The sequence below is a fragment of the Dendrobates tinctorius genome, unplaced genomic scaffold, assembly GCF_039654945.1.
Source record: "Dendrobates tinctorius isolate UK_male_01 unplaced genomic scaffold, ASM3965494v1 ptg000423l, whole genome shotgun sequence".
Taxonomy (NCBI): Eukaryota; Metazoa; Chordata; class Amphibia; order Anura; family Dendrobatidae; genus Dendrobates; species Dendrobates tinctorius.
This window is the reverse complement of record NW_027362087.1, coordinates 243792-271445: the sequence shown is the minus strand read 5'-3', so window position 1 is coordinate 271445 and position 27654 is coordinate 243792. Positions and strand designations below refer to the sequence as shown.

Here is a 27654-nt window from a genome sequence, read left to right as displayed (position 1 = left end):
ATCGTCTCACTTCGCTGCACATGGAGGTAGACACCGGTACACTGTCTTTTTAAAACCTCCGCTGGTTTTCTATACATACGACATAAACTAACGTGAAGTTAAAATAAACACAGATGTTTGGGCAAAACAGGAAAACAAAACAGAATGGTATACAGTCTGTGCAGCTGAGGGGATCCGCCCGCTCAGGATATCACAGCCAGGTTCAGTACAGTTTAACACACAAAACCACTTCACTGGAGTTGCTGGCTTCAGATTCACTGAACACTGGATGCATCAGGAGGCCGAATATGTAAACCCCAGACCAAACCCAGGGGTGTTAATAAGATGGACAACCTCCCACACGCTCTATGGTTGTCCACAAAAACCCAGCCCCTAAAATGGCCGATTAACCCATCTCAACACAGTGTGCTGGTGGAAACTTCTAGGTTTCAAATCACTAAAGATACTAGCCTCAGTGAAATGTATCTAAACTTCAGCACTTTGCCAGTGATTTTGTCACAATGTATATGTATAATATAGATTATATATTAAATGTATATATATATATTGTGGCAGGGCTAAGGGTCGTGTAATTGATGGGAGATATGTGTCTCATAAATGGCTTATCTCCATAATGTAAGGCAGAAGTAAAGCATACCAGATATTGTTATTGTTTTTGTTTGAAGGACCTGTGGTGAGGTCACAGTCAGGTGACCAGTCAGCTGCTGGGAACGTGGGTGTGGCTACAGCCTTATAATGTGACCTGCTCCTGAACCAGGGAGCTGTGTGTGGGGAGGACTAAGCCTCCCATGTGTGCTGAGACTCCTGCTCTGAGTCTACAACTACGGACGTTGTGTTATTTTGCCTGAGCTAAAAGGCCATTTGTTTGCTGTTACGTTGCCTTGTGCGTTTATGCCGTGAATAAACTGCAAGCACTGTGGAAGAACCTGTCTCACATTTGTCTCCCGCTGCACCTAAGCGAGTCACATCCCCACAATTGGTGGTACACGTGCGGGCAGCGGTCCCAGCAGAGACTTGAGACAGTTGCTGCATGTCCTGGGTGAAGTTTGCAGCGGGGCAACAAGCATTGCCTGGAATCATGGAGGACCTCATGAAACACCTGGTCCAGTCCCAGGCACTGCAGCAGGAAACCAACAAGCTGTTGTTACAGCAGATCCAGCAAAGCCAGCAGGAGCAGCGGCAGCAGTTCCAGCAAAGCCAGCAGGAACAACGGCAGCAGATGCAGCTTCTGGCAACCGCCATCCAGGAGGGCAGGACGAGCGCCCCAACCCCAGGTCGGGCTGATGCCACCGACGTCGAGAAGGCGGTAAGACGCGCATTACAAAAAATGACCCCTGAGGATGATGTGGAGGCCTTCCTGATGGTGTTTGAGAGGGTGGCTGAGAGGGAAAAACTTCAGCCAGAGCGGTGGGCGGAGGTACTGGCCCCTTACCTAACGGGGGAGCCCCAGAAGGCGTACTTTGACCTGACGGTACAAGATGCCAGAGAGTATCCCAAATTAAAAGCGGAAATTCTCGCCCGCTTGGGGGTAACAATGACTACCAGGGCACAGAGAGTGCATCGTTGGGCCTATCACCGGGACAAACCCCCGCGCTCCCAAATGTTTGACCTGTTGCACCTGGTCCAGAAATGGCTGCAGCCAGAGTCGGCTTCCCCAGCACAGATGGTAGAGCGAGTTGTGATGGATCGGTTTGTGCATTCTCTGCCGAGACCTCTACAGACTTGGGTTGCCCAGGGTGATCCCCAAAATGCTGATGAACTGGTTGGGCTGGTCGAGAGATACCAGGGGATGGAAGGTTCCTTGGGGAAGCAGCCCATTCCATATTGGGGGTCCCAGCAGGGGGCGGTGTCACAAAAAGGGGTGGTGCGTCCAAGGTCAAAAGGGGCGGGGGAGGCGGTGCCCAAGGTCCCCTCGGGTGTTATTTGCTGGAAGTGTCATGGGCCAGGACATATAGCGGCCCGTTGTCCCCAGACCACCGAGCAGATGGACTGCAGCATGGGACGCCGTAGTTCATACTACGCATATCCAGCTTGCAGTGTGAACTCGCTACCTAACAAGGGGCCACAAGCGTGTCCCGTGAAGGTGAACGGTCGAGCAGTAATGGCGCTTCTGGACTCCGGGAGCTTGGTGACCCTTGTGAGGGCCAGTTTTCCTCTAAACATACTCCCGGGTAAAAAGATTGGTGTTCGGTGCATACATGGCGATGCAAAGGACTACCCTATGGCTAGGGTGAAGATTGAAACGGCGCATGGCACCGAGTCGCATGAAGTTGGCGTTGTTCGAGACTTGTTGCATCCCATAATTATTGGCCGGGATTTCTGTCTGTTTTGGGATCTGTGGGGGATGGGTTCTGAGTGTGCTAGCAAGAGCAGGGAACCAATCCACCCCACTGAGGTATCGCCACCACCAGAGGCAGACGAGTTCCCTTTATGTGTCCTTGTTGGGGATGAAGAGGAAGGGTCCCCTGTACCTGACATCCCGGAGTTAGGGGTGGCCGGGGAGAATTTTGGGACTGCCCAACATAGGGACCCCACACTAAGGGAAGCCTTTAACAATGTCACCGTCATTAATGGGGTTGCACAAGAGCCGGGAGCAGACACAAGGTTTCCCCATTTTATGTTGAGTGGGGAATTGTTGTACCGGGTCACGAAAATAAGGGAGGAGGTGGCAGAGCAGTTAATAGTACCAGGCCCCTATAGACGAAAAGTGTTGGACATGGCCCATTCACACATCTTGGGGGGACACCTGGGGGTGGAAAAAACCCAGGAACGGATTGTACAGAGGTTCTATTGGCCTGGGTGTCACCGGGAAATAGTAAACTATTGCAGGTCCTGCCCGACATGTCAGTTAACTGCCCCCACATCTCATTTTCGGAACCCTCTTGTGCCACTGCCCATTATTGAGGTGCCATTTGAGAGAATTGCCATGGACTTGGTCGGTCCCTTAGTTAAATCAGCTCGGGGCCATCAGTATATATTAGTCATCCTGGACTATGCCACACGCTATCCTGAGGCCATTCCCCTGAGAAACTCCTCTGCGAAGAGTATAGCCCGTGAGCTGGTCCATGTGTTTTCCCGGACGGGTTTGCCGAAGGAGATCCTGACCGACCAGGGGACACCTTTTATGAGCAAGGTGATGAGAGAATTGTGCAGAGTCTTGCAAATTTCCCAGCTGAGGACTTCAGTGTACCATCCACAGTCAGATGGCCTTGTTGAGAGGTTTAACAAGACCCTGAAGAGCATGCTGAGAAAAGTCATAGAGGAAGATGGTAGAGACTGGGATTGTCTCTTACCGTATTTACTGTTTTCTATCCGTGAAGTTCCCCAGGCCTCCACGGGGTTCTCCCCCTTCGAGCTTCTGTACGGCCGGCATCCGCGAGGTCTCCTAGATATAGCCAAGGAAACCTGGGAAGCCGAAGTCACGCCCCACAGAAGCGTCATTGAGCATGTGGCACTGATGCAGCAGAGGGTTGCGAAGGTGATGCCCATTGTTAAAGAACATCTCCGCCAGGCACAAGAGGCTCAGGCCAGGGTCTACAACCGGTCAGCCAGAGTGAGGCAGTTCAATCCGGGAGACCGAGTTCTCGTGCTAATACCGACGGTGGAAAGTAAGTTCTTGGCCAAGTGGCAAGGGCCATATGAGGTGGTGGAGAAACTGGGAGACGTAAACTACAAGATCCACCAACCCGGAAGACGGAAGCCATACCAGGTTTACCATGTTAACCTTATCAAGCCGTGGCAAGATAGAGAGCCAGCGGTAACTCCGTGCTTGCTGGGCAACCTAGAAGGGGAGGTTGGAGCCGTTACCATAGCGGAGACTCTATCGAAGGCCCAGAAGCAGCAGTGCCGGGAGTTACTCCAGAAAAACCGCGACCTGTTCTCAGAGTTGCCGGGGTGCACGAAGGTGGTGGAGCACGAAATTCTGACCGAGCCACATGTGCGGGTGAACGTGAAACCATATCGTATTCCTGAGGCCCGGCGAGAGGTAATCTCCAAGGAGGTGCAGCGTATGTTGAAGCTCGGGGTCATTGAGGAATCCAAGAGCGGCTGGTCGAGCCCGATTGTCCTGGTCCCAAAACCTGATGGTGAATGGAGGTTCTGCAACGATTACCGGAAGCTGAATGAGGTCTCCAAGTTCGACGCTTATCCCATGCCACGCGTTGATGAGCTCATCGAGAGACTTGGACCTGCCAGGTACATAACCACTTTGGATCTGACCAAGGGATATTGGCAGATCCCCATGGCACAGGAAGCCAAGGAGAAGACGGCATTCTCCACACCAGACGGGTGCTTCCAGTATGTCCGGATGCCGTTTGGCCTACAGGGAGCTCCAGCAACCTTCCAGAGGGCGATGGATAGAATCCTTGCACCTCATAAGCTATACGCTGCCGCATACCTGGATGATATCTTCATCTTTACCCCGGACTGGGAGACTCACCTGGAAAAGGTCCAAGCAGTGTTTGATGCTCTAAGAGAGGCGGGGTTTACAATAAACCCGAAGAAGTGTGCCTTGGGGAGAGAAGAAGCCAAGTACCTCGGATATGTAGTGGGGCGTGGCGAGATCAAACCCCAAATCAATAAAGTGGAGGCAATTCAAACATGGCCGAGACCTCTGTCAAAGAAGCAAGTTAAAGCCTTCCTGGGATTGTGGGATATTACAGGAGGTTTATCCCAAACTTCGCCACAATGGCTGCACCTCTAACTGATCTGCTTAAAGGGACAAAGTCAGTGATGGTCAGCTGGTCCGAAGAAGCAGAGTCAGCCTTCCAAGAAATGAAGGGAGCTCTTTGTAAGCAGCCCGTTTTGGTGGCCCCAGACTTTAAACGTGAATTTGTCCTCCAGACAGATGCCTCAGATGTCGGGGTAGGTGCAGTCCTTTCCCAAGAGATACGTGGGGAGGAGCATCCTGTTCTCTACTTGAGTAGGAAGTTGACTTCTTGTGAGAGAAATTACTCAGTTGTAGAGAAGGAGTGTTTGGCCATAAAATGGGCAGTGGACACATTACGGTACTACCTGGTGGGACGGAAGTTTAGGTTAATATCCGACCATGCCCCACTCAGGTGGATGAGGGAAACCAAGGGCAAGAATGCTAGGGTCACCCGCTGGTTCTTAGCCCTACAAGACTTCAGTTTCCATGTAGAGCATAGGGCCGGGAAGCTACATGGTAATGCCGATGCCCTCTCCAGAATCCCTTGCCTGGTAGGTGAAAGTGCCAAGCCCCACGGCTTTAGGCAGAGGGGGGAGGTATGTGGCAGGGCTAAGGGTCGTGTAATTGATGGGAGATATGTGTCTCATAAATGGCTTATCTCCATAATGTAAGGCAGAAGTAAAGCATACCAGATATTGTTATTGTTTTTGTTTGAAGGACCTGTGGTGAGGTCACAGTCAGGTGACCAGTCAGCTGCTGGGAACGTGGGTGTGGCTACAGCCTTATAATGTGACCTGCTCCTGAACCAGGGAGCTGTGTGTGGGGAGGACTAAGCCTCCCATGTGTGCTGAGACTCCTGCTCTGAGTCTACAACTACGGACGTTGTGTTATTTTGCCTGAGCTAAAAGGCCATTTGTTTGCTGTTACGTTGCCTTGTGCGTTTATGCCGTGAATAAACTGCAAGCACTGTGGAAGAACCTGTCTCACATTTGTCTCCCGCTGCACCTAAGCGAGTCACATCCCCACAATATATATATATAAAAAAAACTTCCTTCTCACCCCCACTGGGGGGGGTGGTCTTTGTTGTCCTTTCTCATTCTCGGGTCGTCTACCAGAGGCCTGGGAGTTTGAGGGTTCAGCGCAGGATCTTACTTGATCCCAGCATTGCGCTTTTCTGGACAGAGAGCTCAGATGTTGCTCCTGGGATCTGTTGTAGCCATTCTTCTAACTTAGGGGTCACTGCTCCAAGTGCTCCCATCACCACTGGAATCACTGTTGCCTTCACCTTCCACATCTTCTCCAGTTCTTCTTTGAGGCTCTGGTAGTCCTCCTGCTTCTTATATTCCTTCATGATGTTGCTGTAACTTGGCACTGCCACATCTATTATCATTGCCGACTTCTGATCCTTGTCTACTATGACAATGACTGGTTGGTGAGCCAACACCTGCTTATCTATCTGGAACTTGAAGTCCCACAGGATTTTAGCCCTTTCATTTTCCACCACTTTTTCTGGGGTCTCCCACCTGGACTTAGAGGGGCTTAGCCCATGTGCTGCACAGATGTTCATGTATACAATTCCCGCTACTTGGTTTTGGCGTTCAGTATACGCTGTTCCTGCTTGCATTTTGCATCCTGCCACTATGTGTTGGACTCTTTCTGAGGTTTCTTTGCATAGAATGCACCTTGGGTCTTGTCTTGTGTGGTAGATTCCTGCTTCTATGGATCTTGTACTTAGTGCTTGCTCTTGTGCCGCTATGATTAGTGCCTCTGTGCTGTCTAGGAGTCCAGCTTTCTCCAGCCATTGGTAGGATTTCTCCATGTCAGCCACCTCCATTATCTGTCGGTGGTACATCCCATGCAGCGGCTTGTCTTGCCATGGCGCTTCATGTTCCTGTTCTTCATTCCAGATCTTTTGTTGTTGCTGCCTTAGGCTTTCTCTCAGCACCTCATCTTCTGGCGCCATCCTTCTGATGTATTCCTGGATACTCCTTGTTTCATCCATGATGGTGGCTTGGATGCTTATCAAGCCTCGACCACCCTCCTTTCTGTTGGTATACAATCTTTGGGTGCTAGACTTAGGGTGGAGACCTCCATGCATTGTGAGGAGCTTTCGTGTCTTCACATCTGCAGCTTCCATCTCTTTTTTTGGCCAGCACACTATGCCAGCAGGGTATCTGATCACTGGCAGGGCATATGTATTGATGGCGTGGATTTTATTATTCCCATTGAGCTGGCTCATCAGCCATATATATATATAGCTCTGGAAAGAATTAAGAGACCACAGCACAGTTTTATAAAAATCAGCTTCTTTACATGTCTGACAGCTATTCCATTCCAGTGTCAGCTGAATTCCATCCAGAGTACACCTCACTCTACTTAATGTGCTTTTGATTAGGTGATCACCTGAAACAAAACTAAATTAACGAAGGACAACATAAAAAACCCTGCTGTGGTGTTCACAATTCTCTTGCAAAACAGCTGGATGGCAAAACAAGTGCTAGTAATATCCCAAAAGTAATAGGAATGAAAAAATTACTTTTAACCATGCCAAAGGAGTTGAAAACAAAAGTCTTGAGTGAGGAAAAGAAGAGCTCAATTCTGGCTTTACTAGCAAAGGGATACAGTGAGCGTCATGTTGCCTCCATCCTTGAAATTTCTAAGACGGCAGTCTATTACAACAAGGTCAAGTAGCAGACATTGGGGACAACAAAGCTACAGATCGGCAGAGGGCGAAAATGACTCTCCACTGACCGGGATGACCATCATCTTATTCGAATGTCACTCACCAACTGCAGGGTGAAATCAAGTGACCTATAAAAGGAATGGCAAATGGCAGCTGGGGTGAAGTGCACGGCAAGCTCAGTTTGTAACAGGCTCAGAGGAGGGGCTCATAAAGGTAGAAAAAAGCCTTTCATCATTGAGAAGCAAAGGAGAGCTAGACTGAAGTTTGCCAAAAACCATAAGAATTGGACCATAGAGGACTGGAGTAAGGTAATCTTCTCTGATAAGTCTAATTTTCAGCTTTGCCCAACACCTGGTTGTCTAATGGTTAGATGGAGACCTGGAGAGGCATACAAGCCACAGTGTCTTGCACCCACTGTGAAATTTGGTGGAGGATTGGTGATGATCTGGGGATGCTTTAGCAGGGTTGCAATTGGGCAGGTTAGTCTTTGCGAAGGACATATGAATCAAGGCGCATACAAGGTTATCCTGGAAAAACAGTTGATTCCTTCTGCTCAGGCAATGTTCCCCAACACTGAGGACTGTTTTTTTCCAGCAGGACAACGCGCCATGCCACACAACTAGGTCAATCAATGTGTGGATGAATGACCACCACATATATAGTTGTGCTCAAAAGTTTACATACATCGGCAGAATTTTGCTTTCTTGGCCTTTTTTCAGAGTATATGAACGAATCATAGAATCATAGAATGGTAAAGTTGGAAGGAACCTCCTGGGGCATCTGGTCCAATTCCAGATGAGGTCTGACCAAAGAGGAGTAGAGGGAAATAATGACTTCACATGATCTAGACTGTATGCTTCTGTTAATACATCCCAGAATTGCATTTGCCTTTTTTCCGGCTGCATCACACTGTTGACTCATGTTCTGTCTGTGATCTATTAGTATACCCAAGTCTATTAGTATACCCAAGAAGTTTGCAGCAGATGCCGGCTGCTAACTGTGTGTGCTGAGAGGAGAGCGGGCGTTGGTCGGCACCATCTTGACTGGGAGACATAGACCCCAGTTGTGGTGGATTTAGGCTGGTCTGATCTCCGCTCCATCCCTAGAAATGAAGATAACGCAGGACTGTATCCGAGGGAGCAGAGGTGCAGGGGACCGACGGCATCAGATCATAGGGGAGATAAAGTTTGAAGGAGACTGAGGGGGAGGAGCCACACATCTCCTGTGCTAATTTCCCCGTGTGACTATCACAGAGAAGTGGTGGCAATATCTGTTCTGCACTACAGGTGGCAGCAGACACTAATTTTGATTCCACCTGGATCCCAGACACACTCAGTGTTAGGGCCCCGTCACACATAGTGACTCACCAGCGATCCCGACAACGATTTGAACTTGTCAGGTTCGCTGGTGTGTCGCTACATGATCGCTGGTGAGCTGCCAAACAGGCAGCTTTACCAGCGATCAGGACAGCGACACGCGGGTAACAAGTGACACACATCGCTTAGTTACCCGCAGTGTACGTTAAGATACCAGCGCGCTGGTGCAGGGAGCTGGTAACCAAGGAAAATATCGGGTTTACCTTGGTTACCAGCTCCCTGCACCAGCGCGCTGGTATCTAGTGTACACATCGGGTTTCTAAGCGCCGCTCGGTGTCCCGCCTGCCACACGCGATGCGTGCGTGCTGGCCAGTGGGAGACCAGCGATCAAAAAAATGTCCAGGCCATTTGAAGTCAGCGATACCCGGCAGGGGGGCCGGTCGCTGATAAGTGTCACACACAGCGATCTCACTGGTGAGATCGCTGTTGCATCACAAAACTAGTGACCAGGGGCTGGCTGGCACATTTTAGCCTGGGGGGCAAGCACACAGCAGTGGCCCATGAGTAGCGGCCGATCGTTAAAAAGGTTGTCCGAACTTTAGCTACAAGTCTAAAGTCACTATATGCGAATCCTCACATCATGTGCGCTGTGAGGATTTTCTGGTGCTGACGGTGGGAGCGGGCATTTATGTTATCAAGTATGTGATGTGTATATTCCCGGTCATATTACAACTAGACTGTTTCTGGCCTTGCTCAATACAGGTGTGGCTGAGCAAGGCTAGTTGTCATGTATACAAATCACATACAGTGGGGCAAAAAAGTATTTAGTCAGTCAGCAATAGTGCAAGTTCCACCACTTAAAAAGATGAGAGGCGTCTGTAATTTACATCATAGGTAGACCTCAACTATGGGAGACAAACTGAGAAAAAAAAATCCAGGAAATCACATTGTCTGTTTTTTTTTTATTTTATTTGCATATTATGGTGGAAAATACAGTATTTGGTCAGAAACAAGCAATCAAGATTTCTGGCTCTCACAGACCTGTAACTTCTTCTTTAAGAGTCTCCTCTTTCCTCCACTCATTACCTGTAGTAATGGCACCTGTTTAAACTTGTTATCAGTATAAAAAGACACCTGTGCACACCCTCAAACAGTCTGACTCCAAACTCCACTATGGTGAAGACCAAAGAGCTGTCAAAGGACACCAGAAACAAAATTGTAGCCCTGCACCAGGCTGGGAAGACTGAATCTGCAATAGCCAACCAGCTTGGAGTGAAGTAATCAACTGTGGGAGCAATAATTAGAAAATGGAAGACATACAAGACCACTGATAATCTCCCTCGATCTGGTGCTCCACGCAAAATCCCACCCCGTGGGGTCAGAATGATCACAAGAACGGTGAGCAAAAATCCCAGAACCACGCGGGGGGACCTAGTGAATGAACTGCAGAGAGCTGGGACCAATGTAACAAGGCCTACCATAAGTAACACACTACGCCACCATGGACTCAGATCCTGCAGTGCCAGACGTGTCCCACTGCTTAAGCCTGTACATGTCCGGGCCCGTCTGAAGTTTGCTAGAGAGCATTTGGATGATCCAGAGGAGTTTTGGGAGAATGTCCTATGGTCTGATGAAACCAAACTGGAACTGTTTGGTAGAAACACAACTTGTCGTGTTTGGAGGAAAAAGAATACTGAGTTGCATCCATCAAACACCATACCTACTGTAAAGCATGGTGGTGGAAACATCATGCTTTGGGGCTGTTTCTCTGCAAAGGGGCCAGGACGACTGATCCGGGTACATGAAAGAATGAATGGGGCCATGTATCGTGAGATTTTGAGTGCAAACCTCCTTCCATCAGCAAGGGCATTGAAGATGAAACGTGGCTGGGTCTTTCAACATGACAATGATCCAAAGCACACCGCCAGGGCAACGAAGGAGTGGCTTCGTAAGAAGCATTTCAAGGTCCTGGAGTGGCCTAGCCAGTCTCCAGATCTCAACCCTATAGAAAACCTTTGGAGGGAGTTGAAAGTCCGTGTTGCCAAGCGAAAAGCCAAAAACATCACTGCTCTAGAGGAGATCTGCATGGAGGAATGGGCCAATATACCAACAACAGTGTGTGGCAACCTTGTGAAGACTTACAGAAAATGTTTGACCTCTGTCATTGCCAACAAAGGATATATCACAAAGTATTGAGATGAAATTTTGTTTCTGACCAAATACTTATTTTCCACCATAATATGCAAATAAAATGAAAAAAAAACAGACAATGTGATTTTCTGGATTTTTTTTTCTCAGTTTGTCTCCCATAGTTGAGGTCTACCTATGATGTAAATTACAGACGCCTCTCATCTTTTTAAGTGGTGGAACTTGCACTATTGCTGACTGACTAAATACTTTTTTGCCCCACTGTACCTGCAGTCATGCGCCCGCCGAATCACGACAGCACTGCGAGCAATGTGAGGATTCACGAGTCTGCAGTCACAGAGTGATTTGTAACTTAAATCTGGACAACCCCTTTAACATGTTTACCTCCGGCTGCTTCATAGGCTATATGCCTACTACTGTATTGCCTGTCTGAGAGCTGTTCAATGAAAAACCTGAAAGTACTGGGATCAGCTCAGATGAGCGTTTCTATTGATCAGACAAATCACATATTATGCTCATGTATTATTAATTTTAAACTGGATATACATTTTCAGATATGTAGTAAAGCAAAGTATGCAATGCTTCTCATCATTACCTAGGATTTTTTTTTTCCAATGCTCTATACTGGTCACACCTGGACCTGCCTACAGAACCTCAGATATCACATATGGAGCCATATAAGTTTCAGTTTTAACATAGCCATGAAGCACATTATGGTTTGCTACATGTGTACATGATCAGAACCAGTAGTAGAATGAAGTGACAGAACCGTCAGTAGATACATGCAGCACCAGAACCACCGACAAGTAGATAAATGTAGCACCAGAACTCCCATCAGTAGATGAATGCAGAGCCAGAACCACCATCAGTAGATGAATGCAGGGCCAGAACCACCATCAGTAGATGAATGCAGGGCCAGAACCACCATCAGTAGATGAATGCAGGGCCAGAACCACCATCAGTAGATGAATGCAGGGCCAGAACCACCATCAGTAGATGAATGCAGGGACACAGCCACCATCAGTAGATGAATGCAGGGTCAGAACCACCATCAGTAGATGAATGCAGCAACAGAACCACCATCAGTAGATGAATGCAGAAACAGAACCACCATCAGTAGATGAATGCAGCAAAAGAACCAACATCAGTAGATGAATGCAGCAATAGAACCACCATCAGTAGATGAATGCAGGGTCAGAACCACCATCAGTAGATGAATGCAGCAACAGAACCATCATCAGTAGATGAATGCAGCAACAGAACCACCATCAGTAGATGAATGCAGGGCCAGAACCACCATCAGTAGATGAATGCAGGGACACAGCCACCATCAGTAGATGAATGCAGGGTCAGAACCACCATCAGTAGATGAATGCAGCAACAGAACCACCATCAGTAGATGAATGCAGAAACAGAACCACCATCAGTAGATGAATGCAGGGCCAGAACCACCATCAGTAGATGAATGCAGGGCCAGAACCACCATCAGTAGATGAATGCAGGGCCAGAACCACCATCAGTAGATGAATGCAGGGACACAGCCACCATCAGTAGATGAATGCAGGGTCAGAACCACCATCAGTAGATGAATGCAGGGCCAGAACCACCATCAGTAGATGAATGCAGGGCCAGAACCACCATCAGTAGATGAATGCAGGGACACAGCCACCATCAGTAGATGAATGCAGGGTCAGAACCACCATCAGTAGATGAATGCAGCAACAGAACCACCATCAGTAGATGAATGCAGAAACAGAACCACCATCAGTAGATGAATGCAGCAACAGAACCAACATCAGTAGATGAATGCAGCAATAGAACCACCATCAGTAGATGAATGCAGGGTCAGAACCACCATCAGTAGATGAATGCAGCAACAGAACCACCATCAGTAGATGAATGCAGCAACAGAACCACCATCAGTAGATGAATGCAGGGCCAGAACCACCATCAGTAGATGAATGCAGGGACACAGCCACCATCAGTAGATGAATGCAGGGCCAGAACCACCATCAGTAGATGAAAGCAGCAACAGAACCACCATGAATAGATGAATACAGGGCCAGAATCACCGTCAGTAGCTGAATGCAGGGACACAGCCACCATCAGTAGATGAATACAGGGTCAGAACCACCATCAGTAGATGAATGCAGCAACAGAACCACCATCAGTAGATGAATGCAGGGCCAGAACCACCATCAGTAGATGAATGCAGGGTCAGAACCACCATCAGTAGATGAATGCAGCAACAGAACCACCATCAGTAGATGAATGCAGGGTCAGAACCACCATTAGTAGATGAATGCAGCAACAGAACCACCATCAGTAGATGATTGCAGGAACAGAACCACCATCACTAGATGAATGCAGGGTCAGAACCACCATCAGTAGATGAATGCAGCAACAGAACTCCCATCAGTAGATGATTGCAGGAACAGAACCACCATCACTAGATGAATGCAGGTACACAGCCACCATCAGTAGATGAATGCAGGGTCAGAACCACCATCAGTAGATGAATGCAGGGACAGAACCACCATCAGTAGATGATTGCAGGAACAGAACCACCATCACTAGATGAATGCAGGTACACAGCCACCATCAGTAGATGAATGCAGGGACAGAACCACCATCAGTAGATGAATGCAGCGACAGAACCACCGTCAGTAGATGAATGCAGCGACAGAACCACCGTCAGTAGATGAATGCAGGGCCAGAACCACTATCAGTAGATGAATGCAGGAACAGAACCACCATCAGTAGATGAAAGCAGCAACAAAACTCCCATCAGTAGATGATTGCAGGAACAGAACCACCATCACTAGATGAATGCAGGTACACAGCCACCATCAGTAGATGAATGCAGGGACAGAACCACCATCAGTAGATGAATGTAACATTAGAACCACCGTCAGTAGATGAATGCAGGGCCAGAACCACCGTCAGTAGATGAATGCAGCGACAGAACCACCGTCAGTAGATGAATGTAACATTAGAACCACCATCAGTAGATGAATGCAGCACCACGCTTATTACAGTGGTCAATTTCAGTGTTAGATCAGCCCCATGATACACTTGTATGACATGAACATGTAGCTCCCAGTATGTCCTTATCTATGGTAAGAAGATACTGGGAGTTGTTGCTACCTTTATCATCAGACAGCGGACCATACAGGAACCTCACTACTTATGAGATGTAGTCAGTATTAGAGATATCACTGAATTGGCACCCTAACACCAGATACAAATCCAACCAATTACCGAAATTGCAAAAATCACTGACTGTGGTGGAAAAATAATAAAACTTAACTTTTAATAAAGTGTGAATAAATAATATATCAAATCATCCACCGTGCTTGTGTGCAGTCAGTCCAATCAACCCCTACCACAAGAGGGGGTCATAAAGGACACTAATATAATTATACAACATTGTATTCATGGACTCCAAGACACCCTTTAACGAGGGAAAATCTCACTAGGCATCCTTTTTTAAGGGAAGAGTTTAACAATTATTGCATATATGGATATACCATTGCATCATTCCCCATCATTAATAGCCAATTTTACACTCCAATATCTGTAGACTAAAGTGCTAATGCTATTGCACATTGTCCCCAATAGAATAACGGAATCTCCCTAATACAGTGTCATCCGTTGACTACACAAAGGCTCCTTTGCCCAATTGAAACAGATGCCAGCCAGTGACCGAATGATTTATCTCACTCACTCAGTCCGTAGATGTCACCTCTCACATGCACATGCTATCCCCTTGCCCACATGGGAGTAACATTAATATAGTCTGCCAGTATACTGAGCCATAAACTTAAGGCTCTACCACATCCCCGTACTCATAATGGGATTAGTATGTCCACAATGTGCCTGAGATGTTAAGCCGTGATATTAAGCTCTGTCACACCTCAGCAATGTTGCCTCAACTCGGATCATATTAGGGTACATCAGGAGGCTTAGCCCTTTTGAGGTGCGCTTATGATTTTACAACGGTGCAAAATACTCCTGGCCACGATGAGAGCCGCGTGTGGCGGCAAGGACGCCGAGCTTTTATAAACAACGTGCGTGGCTCTCATCATGGCCAGGAGTATTTTGTGCCGTTGTAAAATCATTATACTGCCAACAAAGTATAAATATCTACCATGTTGTGCCCCTGACTAAATAATTGCCCTTCAATGTGCTTCCTGCACAAAAAATCCCCCTAGACTAGACTGTCTCTCTCCATAATATCCCTCCCACACCACCCTTCTCCATAATATACCCCCTACACCGCACCTCCCCATAATATACCCCCTACACCACACCTCCCCATAATATACCCCCTACACCGCACCTCCCCATATTATACCCCCTACACCACCCCTCACCATAATATACCCCCTACACCACACTTCCCCATAATATACCCCCTACACAGCACCTCCCCATAAGATACTTCCCACACACTGCATCCCTCCCCATAATATACCCCCCACACCACCCCTCTCCATAATATACCCCCACACAACCCCTCTCCATAATATACCCCCTACACCGCCCCTCTCCATAATATACCCCCTACACCGCCCCTCACCATTATACCCCTCACACCACCCTTCTCCATAATATACCCCCTACACCGCACCTCCCCATAATATACCCCCTACACCACACCTCCCCATAATATACCCCCAACACCACCCCTCACCATAATATACCCCCTACAACACACTTCTACATAATATACCCCCTACACCACACTTCCCCATAATATGCCCCCTACACCGCACCGCCGCATAAGATACTTCCCACACACTGCACCCCTCCCCATAATATATCACCCAGACCACCCCTCTCCATAATATACCCCCCACACAACCCCTCTCCATAATATACCCCCTACACCGCCACTCACCATTATACCCCCCACACCACCCTCTCCATAATATACCCCCTACACTGCCCCTCACCAAAATATACCCCCACACATGCCGCCCCTCCCCATGATAAATGTCCCTCTCCATAATATCCTGCCTACACTACCCCTCTCCATAATATCCCCTTCGCTGACTCTCCCTATAATATACCCCATACACCACTCCTCTCCAAAACATACCTCTCCATCCCATAATATCCCACCTACACCGTCCCTCTCCATAATGTTCGTCTCCATAATGTCCCCCACATACTGCCCCTAGTCGCTATAATGTCCTCCCTCCACACTGCCCGTCTGAACACACACACACATACACACACTCACTTACACATACTCATACACACACACACTCATGCACACACAGTCATACACACACTCACTTACACATACTCATACACACAGTCACTTACACATACTCATACACACACTCACTTACACATACTCATACACACACACTCATACACACACTCACTTACACATACTCATACACACACACTTACACATACTCATACACACACACTCACTTACACATACTTATACACACACACACTCATACACACACACACAGTCATACACACACTCACTTACACATACTCATACACACACTCACTTACACATACTCATACACACACACTCACACATACACACACACTCACTTACACACACTCATATACACACACACCACACTTACACACACTCATACACACACACTCTCATACACACAATGCTGTGCGGCTGCCCTTGTTGACTAACACCATGGATTCATGCCCCATACCTTATGCATGCACAGCAAATGACAGCGCTCGAATCTTCAGCAGCTCAGCTCCTGCTCCTCATTGGAGCGCTGCTGCTCACCATTTTTCCCGCCGGCCGCCTTGTCCCGACCTCTTCTGCCCTGCACTGCGTCGCCAGCAGCAGTGTGAGGTCACAGCATGATGACCTCATCACTCTGCTGCACGCTAGGCTGCGGAGCAGCAACAACGGTGATGCTCTGCTCTGTGCCAGATATAATGCATTCAAATGTATTCGCGTCTCAAAGATGCAAATACATCTGGATGCATCATTCATGCGCGATCAGGAAGGAGTCTGCCAGCCCGGCCGCAAATTAAGTTTTGGCGGCCGAAATAAAAAGTACAGTGCCAGGCCTCCGGCGGCCCTGAACAGCCGTCTGGGGACAAATGCCTCCCAGCCACCCGGCCCAGTCCGCCACTGCTAGTGACTCAGCAGTGATCTCGCTAGCGAGATCTGTTATGAATGAGTCACCGAGGAGGAAAAAACAAAAAGCAAGCTAAGCCCAGAAAACCGGAGAGGTTGGTAACTAGCGGACTGCAGACCCCTGATCCTATCCACAACAACTAGCAGTAGCCGTGGAGCGTGTCTACGGTGGTCCTAGACGCCTCGTCACGGCCGGAGAACTAAATAAGCCTAAGGAAAGAAAGGGAAAATCTAAACTGCCCCAGAGCAGACCCCAAAGCAATAGACAGCCCCCAACATGTATTGTCGGTGAAACAAGATGAAAACACAGACACAGGTAGAAAGATAGGCTGAGCAAATGATGGGGCCCTCGCTAACTAGAAAGGACAGGAAAGAAAAGCTGCTGTCTGCAATCACGCAAAAAACCTTGCCAAAAAGAATGTCCAACACTTCTGATAGAAAAAGGCCCTGATGTCGCTAGACTTCAAATCACTATATCAGCACTCAGGTATATTCTGAAGACAGAGCAAAAAAGATCAACTGATTAGAGACAAAAATGGGGATTCAGCCCAGTCCCAGCCAGGGCTGGCTGAACACAAAAACTAAGTAAACCAGACAAAAACTCATATGAACAATAGCAGAGAAAACTTAGCTTTAGGAAGGCAGGAACCAAACTGGAAACCAGGAGCCACAGTCAGGAAAAATCACCAGCAAGAAACTAGGGAGTTGGCTGCTTTAAATCCAATCAGAAACTCCTGATGTGGAATCGCAGTCCTCTTCCTCAGGTGGCCGGTCTCTGCCATTTAGATCAGCTTCATTACCTCCCTTCACCAACAAAGGGAGTCCAGATAGAGAACTCACTACTCCTCTGTCAGCACAACCAGCTCCACAACCCTCACCAGAAGCCAGAGGCAAACCCGAAAATGAGCTCACAACAGTACCCCCCCCCTTGAGGAGGGGTCACCGAACAGGATGGGCCCGATGAAAAGCACGAACCAATCTATCGGCATGAATATCAGAGGCAGAGACCTAAGAATTGTCCTCCTGGCCATAACCCTTCCACTTGACCAAATACTGGAGTCTCCGTCTAGCCAGACGAGAATCCAGTATTTTCTCTACCTCATATTCCACATTACCTTCAACCAATACAGGGTCAGGAGGTGCAGCAATAGGAACTGCTGGCTCAGCATATCTCTTCAACATCGACTTATGAAACACGTTATGGATCTTAAGCGTAACAGGAAGAGTCAATCAAAAAGAAACCGGATTAAGAATCTCCAAAATCTTGTAAGGTCCAATAAATCTTGGCTTGAACTTTGGAGAAGCCACCTTCATAGAGATATTCTTTGGGGGCGTGGCCTAGCAGAGCATGGTGCTGGTCACATATTCCAGGAGCTCTGACGACTTCAGGCGGTGAAGCTGTTCACACATCTTACCGGCAGTTCCTTCAGAGGTGAATCTTTCTCCAGGCACTTAGTGTCACCCTGGGATCAGATGAGGCGGTCCAAAACCGGGCTCCGGAGCTCCCCCAGAAAGGTATCTGACCTCTTTGCCAGAGGCTCCAGGCTGGAGAGGAGTTCTAAGATGGCTGCTGCCTCCCCTCATGCTGCAAAGTCTGCAGGATCAGCACGTTCTGCTACTTCCTCTGCCTCAAGCAGAGAAGGCTCCATGGAGACTGCGGGCACTGTGGAAATGGCAAGCCCTGACAACCAGCCTGTCACAAAGGAGGAGATGAAATCCCTCTTTGCAGCTTTCAGGAAATCTATGCAAAATGATATAAAGAGCATGTTGGCAGAGCTGAAGGGGGAAGTAGGAGCTATAGGGAACCGCACAGATCATTTAGAGAACAAAATGGAGGAGTTAACAGGGTCCCACAATGCACTGATAGAGGAGCATGAGGAGCTTAAAGCTGAAGTCCGTAAGTTAACATCTAAAATGCTGGACCTGGAGGACAGATCCAGGAGAAACAATGTTAGAATAAGAGGAATACCAGAAGAAGTACATGATAAAGATTAGCTCTCCCTGTTACAGGACTTTATTCAAGCTGTTGTGCCTGAAGCAGAAGGGAGAGATATCTTAGTGGACCGGATTCACAGAATCCCTAAGCCTCGAGGACTTAACCCCTCGATTCCCAGAGATACTATTGCCCGCATTCACTTCTATAAAACAAAGGAGGCCTTCCTGCTTGGTTTAAAGAAGAAACCTTCCCTGCCAGACAGATTTGCTCGCCTTTCGGTATCCCCAGACCTCTCAGCTGGCACGCTTGCGAGGAGAGAATTCACCCCTTTTACAAAGATTCTACGGGATAAAGGCATTATATATTCGTTGGGGTTTCCCCATCAAGCTCATTGTCAGTAAAAATGGTAACACTCGGGTTTGCTTCTCTACTGCGCAACTTGGGAAAGTGTTTGAGGACTGGGATATTCCACCCCCTCCGCCATCTTCCTTGGATAAAGGTTCACCCCAAAACAGGAGAATTAACCCTGAATGGTTTAAAGCTAGAAGTTCCCATAACTTTCGCCTTTTGAGGTTGTGGTCTCCATGTTTCTGGATTTTTTTTTTGTTTCTGCAGAGGGTGCCGGCTACTAAATTTTGTGGCCGCATCCAGCCCACCTGCAGTTCCTGACCCACGAGCGTCTTTTTTTTCGCTCTTACTGCTTTGACTGCTTGTCAGTCCTTGTGTAGCTCCGTCATGTTATGTGAGGAGCAACTTGTTTCTCAGTTTTTCTTTAATTGTTATGTCATGTTATTTGTTGATAGGTCTTGCCTGTTTGTACCGTTTCTTTCTGCAGGGTTAATACTCCAAAGAAAGCAGATTCTCGGCTATCACAGCCACTTCTGGCCTTACATACCATGGGTTTAAAGGTATTGTCTCTAAATGTGAAGGGATTAAATTCTCCGCATAAAAGGTCATGGGTCTGGAAGGAGGCAGGGAAGGAGAGTAGTGATGTTTTGTGCATTCAAGAATCACATTTATTAGCCCAGGATAATGGTAGAATGAAAAATATTAATTATCCTCATCAGTTTTTTGCCAATAATGTCCACAAAAGTTCGGGTGTGGGAATCCTCATTAAAAGCTCTGTAGCCTTCCAGCTTGAAAGGGTGGTGGGGGACATTGAGGGTAGATATGTCATTTTAATTGGTCTACTAAACAATGTGCAATTTACTATTGCTTCAGTGTATGCTCCCAATGTGGGCCAGTTGAGATTCATACGTAAATTTTTGGAGACTTTTAGGGGAATAGCAAAGGGTTCCTCGGTGATATGCGGAGACTTTAATGTCCCTATGTGTAAATTCCTAGATTGTTCCCACCAAGCCCCGGCCAGAAAAGAGATGGGCCACCTGATCCGTGAGTTTCGTTTTCATGATATATGGCGATATGCTCATGCAGGAGAGAGAGACTACTCTTTTCACTCCCTAAGGTTTAATACCTACTCTAGAATAGATTATATCTTAGTAGATGATTCGATACTGTGGGGTTGTGACCAGATTAACATTGGCTCCATTACGTGGTCGGACCATGCGCCCGTTATGTTAACAATTTCAGACGGGGGTCCTACCCGGTCTCCCTCCAAATGGAAACTGAATGATTATATCCTCACTAACCAAGATACCAGAGATGAAATTGCTTGGCAATTAAAAGAATTTTTTTTGCCATTAATGATAATCAAATGGTCTCGGATGAAACTCTTTGGGCGGCCCATAAGGCCTTTGCTAGAGGTGTCCTCATCAAAATTGCAGCAATGGAGAAAAGGGAAAGGTTAAAAACATTTAATGATATTTTGTCTAAACTCCAGCTCCTGGAAAGGGCAAACAAGGCCCACCCCTCTGACATTTTCCTTGACTCTATTAGAGGTCTGAGAGATCAGCTGAGATCAATTATGCTGTATTCTTATGAATAAAATCTAAAAAAGCTTAAATCCAAATTCTATAGCTTGGGTGATAGAGCTGGTAGGGTCCTAGCAAGTCGAGTTTAGAAAAGGGAGGCTTGGATGGCCATTCCCTTTTTGATTACATACAACGGGTCCAAAGTTTTAAACCCTACTCATATAGCTAGTGAGTTTCAAGAATACTATTCCCAACTATATAATCTCAAGTCAGATCCTAAAACACACCAGCCCACGAAGGGTAAAATTTCTTCTTTCCTTGCTAAACTAAATTTGCCCAAACTTTCCCCCACGGCTCTGGCTGCTCTTAATGCCCCCCTTACTGAGGAGGAAGTAGTTTGGGTTATTAATTCCTCTAAGAGACTTTCTGCACCCAGGCCAGATGGTTTTTCTAATTCTTACTACCGCCAGTTTGCGCACATCTTGGCTCCATTTTTGGTTAGAACGTTCTCACTATGGAGGGACTCATCTGATATCCAATCTGAAAGCTTGGCTGCGACAATCACTACTATTCCTAAACCGGGGAAGCCTCCAACTTCTCCTGGTAACTTCAGACCTATCTCTCTTTTGAATTGTGATGTGAAGCTATATGCAAAAGTCTGGGCTAATAGACTCCTCTCAGTTCTGCCGGCTCTGGTCTCCCCTGACCAAGTGGGATTTGTCCCAGGGAGGCAGGCTAGAGATAGCACTAGAAGAGTGATGGATTTGATGGATTTTCTTGAGTCCAGTGGTACCCCCGGTGTATTCCTGTCTCTAGATGCGGAAAAAGCGTTTGACAGGGTACACTGGGGCTATGTGGACGCCATTTTGGACACATTTGGTTTCTCTGGTAATATAAAGGGTGCTATTATGGCTTTATACAAAAAACCAAATGCTTCGGTCTGTGCAGCTGGCTTCTATTCTGATAGATTTGACCTGACTAATGGGACCCGCCAGGGTTGCCCCCTTTCCCCTATAATTTTTGCTTTAGTCATGGAGCCCATTGGCGGAGTCCATTATGCTCAACCCGGAAATATCTGGAGTTAAAATAGGCCCTGTAGAGCATAAGATCGGTCTATACGCAGACGATGTAATTCTCTCTTGCACTGATAGTGAAAGATCATTGATAGGGATCAAAAACGCTCTCCTTGAAATTTCTAAGATTTCATATTACAAGCTAAACGAAGGAAAACCGGTTCTCTTCTCGGTTAATGTTCCACCATCTGATAGAAATAGAATCTCCTCACTTGTCCCATATACTTGGGCCCGGGACGGCTTCTCGTACCTAGGACTAAGGATTTGTAAACTTTCCAATATTGTCAAGCAGAATTTTAATACTCTGCTTGATTCCATTCTAAAGGAGATAGACAATCAAATACATTTACCCCTTTCCTGGATGGCGCGCATTCAGATAGTTAAGATGATGTTCCTACCAAAAATTATTTATTTATTCCGTTGTCTTCCCTTGAGGTTCCCCAAGAGGTTTCTCTCTCTTCTGCAGGCAGTTGTGAGCAGATTTATTTGGGCAGGAAAGAAACCTAGGGTTGGTATGTCTACCTTATTTTATAGTTATTCACATGGTGGTCTGGGGGTCCCGAATTTTTATTTGTACCATAAAGCAGCAGTTCTAGAGGCGTTAAGGGAGTGGTATGATGATTCTAGTACTCACAAATGGGTGCTTGTGGAGAAATACTTGGCCCCGCATGGGACTTTGAGATTTCTACTGGAGGCCCGAGTGCTTAGTTCCTTTGCCCCCTCTCTTCCCTTGCAGACAATGAAAGTGGCATTTTCTTACTGGTCTGATCTGGTCTCTTCTCATCAGGTGATTAAATTTGAGTCTATCTCTATTAGAGCCTCGGAGCTTCATGTGGATGGCCTCACGTTAGGCAATTGGGTGAGGAATGGTACTGTGGTCATGAAAGATATCCTCTTAATTCAGGAGTTGAAACCTTTCTCTGTCCTAATGGATGAATTTGTCCTTTACAGAAATAACTTCTATCAGTACCTGCAAATTTGGCATTTTATAAATTCATGTGTATTTCCCTTATCCTCCCATAATGCTGTTTGCTCGCCAATACAGCGGTTTTTTAGTTCTTCCTCTTCTCAAAAACACGGCCTCTCGGTAGTATATAAAGTGTTTAATTCCCCCGGTAATGGTCCTAAACAAGCGTATATGAGGCGCTGGGAAGGGGCTCTTGCTTTCTCCTCAACCCCGGACCAATGGTGGTCCACTTCTGGCGACTTGCAGAAATATTCCTCCTGTATCAATCATCTTGAGCAGCTTAAGAAAGTTCACTTTGACTGGTATTACACCCCGCTGAAGATTTCCAAATTCCGTGGTTCCTATCCCCGATCCTGCTGGAAGGGCTGCTCGGGTGTTGGTTCCCTAGGGCACGTGTGGTGGGATTGCCCGCTCATCCGGCCTTTTTGGGAAGTAGGGTCTAACATTATTACCTCAGTTACAGGCCTGACTGGAAGTTTGAGCGGTCCGCTAGCGGTTTTGGGGATCGGTTTACATATATTCCCTGGCGATTTGAGACCAATTGTATCACACATTCTAATAGCAGCACGTATGTGTCTGGCAGACCACTGGAGAGAAATAGCTATCCCCTCTAAATTGGAAATTATCCAAAAAATTAATAAACATTACCAATACGAGCTCCTTCTGACCTCAGATATATTTACCAAAAATATAATAAGGAATCGCTGGTTCCCCTGGGTGGTGTCAAAATTCTCGTCCTTCCAGTCCTGATTGGTGGACCTGTGATCTTATTACCTATCATCCCTACCCTTCCTTCCTATGTTGCAAATTGTATCCCCTAACCCTACTATGCAGAATTTTCAGCTGTTATCTGTTTTTACTTTGAATTTTATTGTCCTGCTGTTATAGGACAAATTTTTCAACTGTCCGCAGGTTTGTTACGGTGTATAATCTATTTATATAAAATCTTAATAAAAATTATTGATATAAAAAAAAAGAGATATTCTTTGATGACAACCAAACCATATCACCCACTTTAAACCGGGGACCAATGGTCCTATGCCGGTTAGAAAACCGCTGGGCCTTTTCCTGGGAGAGAGACAACTTATCCACTACTTGGTCCCAAATCTGCTGCATTCTCTCTATCACAGTGTCAACACCTGGGCATGCTGAAGATTCCACTTGCCCTGAAGAAAATCGAGGATGAAACCCAAAGTTACAGAAAAAGGGCGACATCAAGGTGGCAGAACTAGCTCTATTATTTAAAGCGAATTCGGCCAAGGGCAAAAATGATACCCAATCGGGGTGCCTCACCTGGATCGCTTGTGGGGAGGACGTGCTTTGCTGCAGCTAACGCTGCCAGCTACAAAGTGTGCCCTCTTCGGACCCCAACGAGGGTGTCTGTGTGCCCCCCAGAGAGAGTTGGGTTTGGAGAAGGTGGTGGAGGACAGCGAGGAGGGAACCGCGGCTCTCTGTGAGGAGAGCGGTCGCGGGGAGTGGGCCTTGGCGCCAGAGGCGGTCGGGCGCCATCTTTGCTGCTTCTTCCTGAGGAGGCCCGGACAGCAGTCTGCGGAGAGCCGTTGGAGGTGGTGGAGGGCCCGTGGCCTCTGCCGGAGGAGAGACCGCTGACTAACAAGACAAGGAAAGGAAGGAATGGATTAGCTTACCGGAGGAGAGGGAGGTGAGCTGGTCGCACGTGCCTGGCTGGTGAACAGAGGGTGGCCGCAGTGCTGGGTGCTCCTGGTGCATTGCCCGGGGAATCTGAGGCGGTCGCTCCTGCTGCATACAGCGACTGGGGGTTTGGGGGTATCGCTCCCCCCTTTCAGAGACGCCAAGACCGGCCTAATTTTATACCATGGCAGTGTGAGACTTTCTATATAGTGCACCACATTAGAGCACTGATACCGCCATATTTACTCATGTCAGCGCTCCACCTTTCAAGACGCATGGGGTTATCTTCATCTATGAACATGCATTAGTAGACTTTCCCTGAATGTACGAGGAGTGATTCAAATGCACGCTTTAATTAAGCATTATGGTTAAATCTAATAAAGAGCGTGCAAAATCGCTGGCTACTAGTGTACATCAGGGCAGGCAAAGTGAAATGGAGAAATTTCTGAAAAATAAACCTGGGTCGGCTAGGCCCACACCTAAAAAGCTGCATGCAAATGTTGAGGTGGAGGAACAGGTCGAGGACTCGGACTCAAGTGATGATGTCTCAGGCAGTGATATTACCCACTCAGACTCTGGGAAGCTATCTAGATCAGTCTTCAAAAAACTAATGGCCCAAGCTTTAAAGCCTTTGGTTACGGAGATATCTGGTATGAGAGCAGATTTGTCACATATTGGTAATAGAGTGGAGTCCCTTGAATCATCTCACTCCTCTATCATTAGCCACTCCAATGCCATGAGAGATCATTTGGACTACCACAGAACACAGCTTAATAACTCTCTTCTGGCCTTAGAAGATCAAGAGAATAGGAGTCGCAGAAAAAATATAAGGATTAAAGGCTTGCCTGAAAGTGTCTCTATAGAAATATTAGAAAAATCCACGAAAGAGATCTTTGCCCTCCTAATCCCGCAAGAAAAATGCGACCAAATTGTAATAGAGAGGGTCCATAGATCGCTCAGACCCAAGCCCAAGCCTTCTGAACCTCCGAGGGATGTGATCTGTGGCTTGTTGAGCTATGTGGACACCAATATTATTTTGTCTGCCTCAAGAGACGTTAAAAATCTCACCTATGAAGGATCTGCTATCCAACTTTATCAGGACATTGCACCGTCGACTCTTGCAAAGAGAAGGATTCTAAGACCCTTATTGGAAGTACTACGCTCGCGTAAAATCCTTTATAAATGGCTATTTCCGTTTGGAATATCGGTAAATGGGGACGGCAAACAAATAACAGTGAGGAGTCCCGAAGATTTAACCAAAATATGGGATACATTTGACATTGCTCCTATTGATATTCCTTCATGGTTACCTTTAGATATGGATCTTCGCACGCCTCCTCCTATCAATGCTTATACAGGAGGTCAGGGGGATTGGGCCTCAGTGAAGAGACGCATGCCCCCTAAACGAGGGAAATCTGGGGCGAGAAAAGAGATGCCCCCCTCAGTTCTATTGTGCTCTGTCTAGCCGTATTTCCTTACATATAGACCCGGAAATTTTTGTATAACCCTGTAATGTTTTAGATCACTTAAGGCCTCTTTCACACATCAGGTTTTCGCCGTCAGGCGCGATCCGGCGCTTTTGACAGAAACCGGATCCGGCGAAATGCAATGCCGGATCCGGTTTCCCCCCCATTGACTTGCATTTGCGCCGGATCGCGCCGGATGGCCATGCTTTTCATCCGGTTTTCGCCGGATCCGGCAATGTGTCGCGATCCGGCGTCTGGAAAAAACGGCTACTGTAACGTTTTTTGTCTCCGGCGAAAAAGCCGGACACGCCGGATCAGGCGCGTCCGTCTTTTTCACACAATGAAAGCCTATGAGCGCCGCAATGCGCCTGATCCGGCGAAAGCCGGATCCGGTGGCCGGATCCGTTTTTTTTGGTCTGAGCATGCTCAGTAGCTCTGCCCACAAGACATATATAAAAGCAAGACAGTGGGACCCACAGCCACACCCAACATGCCACCCAAGAAAGCAACCAAGCGCAGCAGGAGAAGGCAGGAGACCACTGCAGCACCATCAGCACCACCACCACCCCAAATGGAGCAGCAAATGGAACATGCTGAGGAGGGGAGGCCAGCAGCAGATGAGAGACGGTAATTATCAAATCCCCCATTCCTCCAAACTAGGGCCATGGAATATCAAGATATTCATTGGCCCTTTGTTTCTCTTTATTCAACAGCCGCCCAATAGATGCAGCAGCAGCAGCAGCAGCAGCAATGGCAGCAGCTGGAACACCACCCACAGGCATGGAGTGTGGCCACCAGGAAGACAGCACATCATCTTCTGGGAGCCCTCCCTCGCATCGTCAGCGTTTGACGGTAAGTTTTTATTTCCAAAATCCATCATCTCTGTAATATATGTCTATTCATTGCCTTTTATTTCAAAACAGGATTCACAAGATGAAGAGGAGCTCCCAGAAGAAGAAGGAAGGGGTGGACAGACACCTAGAGTGGGCTCACAATTGGTAAGTTTTTTGCATCAAACGCAGAAACACAACATCACACTACACACAACACATAGAAAACAATGTTCTGCAGACCACACACAGCAAACAAATGCCTACATCCAAAGACATAACATTTTTTGTTTTCTTCTCTAGTCTTCCCAATCTGGTGCTCGGCCAAGAGGTCCTCGCAGTGCCTCCCAGGGTTGTCGGCGACAGCAACGCGGCGGTCACCAGCGTGTAAGTATAAATATTTTTGCTTTGTTTTTTTGCACTTTTTATTTCATTTCTTTTGTGGAGGCTAATTATGTTATTTTTGTCTTTTTCTTTAACAGCCTTCACAGCGTGCTCCCGACTCTGACGGTGAGGATGGAGGACTCGATGTGGACCACCTCATCGATCTCGTCAGAGAAAGGGAGCCGCTCTGGAATATGGCTGACCGCCGCCACGCTGACCTTATCGTTACCCGACGACTCTGGGAGGAAATCTGTTCGCTCCTTGTGGGCCGCTGGGAGGACCTCGATGTTCGGGCCCAGATTAAAGAGCGTAAGTATATACAGTACCGGTTGCTTGATGTAAACCAGTGTTTCCCGAACTCCAGTCCTCGTGGTCCCCACGGATCATGTGTTCAGGATTTCTATTTACTATGGAAATCCTGAAAACATGACCCCTGGGGACCATGAGGACTGGAGTTTGTGAAACACTGATGTTGTATACTAACCACTCCTTTCTCGTTTCAGGGAACAGAATTGTGAATCGGTGGCGGTCTGTGAGGGATCG

General features: G+C 47.3%; 1 protein-coding gene across 3 annotated transcripts in view; it reads right to left on the bottom strand.

Moving 5' to 3' along the window:
• Positions 1-27654, bottom strand: part of LOC141076747 (oocyte zinc finger protein XlCOF8.4-like) — a 213643-nt gene that overhangs the window by 46053 nt on the left and 139936 nt on the right. The gene's annotated exons all lie outside the window — the stretch shown is intronic.